The sequence below is a fragment of the Micromesistius poutassou genome (genome assembly GCF_964030765.1).
Source record: "Micromesistius poutassou genome assembly, contig: SCAFFOLD_5686, whole genome shotgun sequence".
Classification (NCBI taxonomy): Eukaryota; Metazoa; Chordata; class Actinopteri; order Gadiformes; family Gadidae; genus Micromesistius; species Micromesistius poutassou.
The window spans coordinates 1-2,500 of record NW_028179964.1 but is presented as its reverse complement, the minus strand read 5'-3'; positions in this window follow the sequence as shown (position 1 = coordinate 2,500).

The window sequence follows — 2,500 nt, the reverse complement described above, 5'->3', positions numbered from 1 at the left end:
AGGTCAACCTATCCAGAACCACGGCCCACCCTCGTAAGACAACTGGGACAGACGGGTCTACTCGGCTACTCGCTTCGGTCGCACGACCGCCCTGAGGCGGAGGCACTGCTTTCGGGCACACGGTGTGAGGCACCCTTCATGTGGAACTATAGCCACAATGGGGCCCTCACTGGGGTGTGCCGCTTATGCAATTTCCGTCGAACGCTCCTCGTAAGGACGCGGGGCCTCCAGTCATCCTCTTGACTGTGCACCTACTGTCTCCGACCTATACTAGGATGGTGGTATGTCCTTCCAACACAGGGGTCAAACGTGTAGTAGGCGAAGCCCAGGGTTTTACAGGCTGCAGACTGCTATTTTTCTTGTTTTCGGTACCCCTGGTGTAAAAACTCGAAAATCCCAACCCATGGTAGACTAAAACCAACCCATGGTATACTAAAACCAACCCATGGTATACTAAAAGCTGCCCCTGGTAGACCACTGAGAAAAGACTCTGTCTGATTTTTGGATTTTTCTCTTTTTCCTCAAAATCAGACAGAGTCCCATAGTTAGTGCACCATGGGTTGCGTTTTTGCAGAATTACAGAAAAGACTCTGTTCAATTACCAAAAGACGTCCCATGGTAGCACAAATTTAAATTGAATTCATCCAGGCTTGGGGTCACTCACTACACTATTCAGTCCGACATGGTGAGCCTTTTCGGACTCACACGCGACGTGTTCCCCCTCCTCTGGAGGGTCCACAGGACCTCCAGGCTTGGGGTCACTCACTGCTCCACTCAGTCCGACATGGTGAGCCTTTTCGGACTCACACGCGACGTGTTCCCCCTCCTCTGGAGGGTCCACAGGACCTCCAGGCTTGGGGTCACTCACTACACTATTCAGTCCGACATGGTGAGCCTTTTCGGACTCTCACGCGACGTGTTCCCCCTCCTCTGGAGGGTCCACAGGACCTCCAGGCTTGGGGTCACTCACTACACTATTCAGTCCGACATGGTGAGCCTTTTCGGACTCACACACGACGTGTTCCCCCTCCTGTGGAGGGTCCTAAACACCTCCAGGCTTGGGGTCACTCACTACACTATTCAGTCCGACATGGTGAGCCGTGTCGGACTCACACGCGACGTGTTCCCCCTCCTCTGGAGGGTCCTAAAGACCTCCAGGCTTGGGGTCACTCACTACACTATTCAGTCCGACATGGTGAGCCGTTTCGGACTCACACGCGACGTGTTCCCCCTCCTCTGGAGGGTCCTAAAGACCTCCAGGCTTGGGGTCACTCACTACACTATTCAGTCCGACATGGTGAGCCGTTTCGGACTCACACGCGACGTGTTCCCCCTCCTCTGGAGGGTCCTAAAGACCTCCAGGCTTGGGGTCACTCACTACACTATTCAGTCCGACATGGTGAGCCGTTTCGGACTCACACGCGACGTGTTCCCCCTCCTCTGGAGGGTCCTAAAGACCTCCAGGCTTGGGGTCACTCACTACACTATTCAGTCCGACATGGTGAGCCGTTTCGGACTCACACGCGACGTGTTCCCCCTCCTCTGGAGGGTCCTAAAGACCTCCAGGCTTGGGGTCACTCACTACACTATTCAGTCCGACATGGTGAGCCGTGTCGGACTCACACGCGACGTGTTCCCCCTCCTCTGGAGGGTCCTAAAGACCTCCAGGCTTGGGGTCACTCACTACACTATTCAGTCCGACATGGTGAGCCGTTTCGGACTCACACGCGACGTGTTCCCCCTCCTCTGGAGGGTCCTAAAGACCTCCAGGCTTGGGGTCACTCACTACACTATTCAGTCCGACATGGTGAGCCGTTTCGGACTCACACGCGACGTGTTCCCCCTCCTCTGGAGGGTCCTAAAGACCTCCAGGCTTGGGGTCACTCACTACACTATTCAGTCCGACATGGTGAGCCGTGTCGGACTCACACGCGACGTGTTCCCCCTCCTCTGGAGGGTCCTAAAGACCTCCAGGCTTGGGGTCACTCACTACACTATTCAGTCCGACATGGTGAGCCGTTTCGGACTCACACGCGACGTGTTCCCCCTCCTCTGGAGGGTCCTAAAGACCTCCAGGCTTGGGGTCACTCACTACACTATTCAGTCCGACATGGTGAGCCGTGTCGGACTCACACGCGACGTGTTCCCCCTCCTCTGGAGGGTCCTAAAGACCTCCAGGCTTGGGGTCACTCACTACACTATTCAGTCCGACATGGTGAGCCGTTTCGGACTCACACGCGACGTGGTCCCCCTCCTCTGGAGGGTCCTAAAGACCTCCAGGCTTGGGGTCACTCACTACACTATTCAGTCCGACATGGTGAGCCGTGTCGGACTCACACGCGACGTGTTCCCCCTCCTCTGGAGGGTCCTAAAGACCTCCAGGCTTGGGGTCACTCACTACACTATTCAGTCCGACATGGTGAGCCGTTTCGGACTCACACGCGACGTGTTCCCCCTCCTCTGGAGGGTCCTAAAGACCTCCAGGCTTGGGGTCACTCAC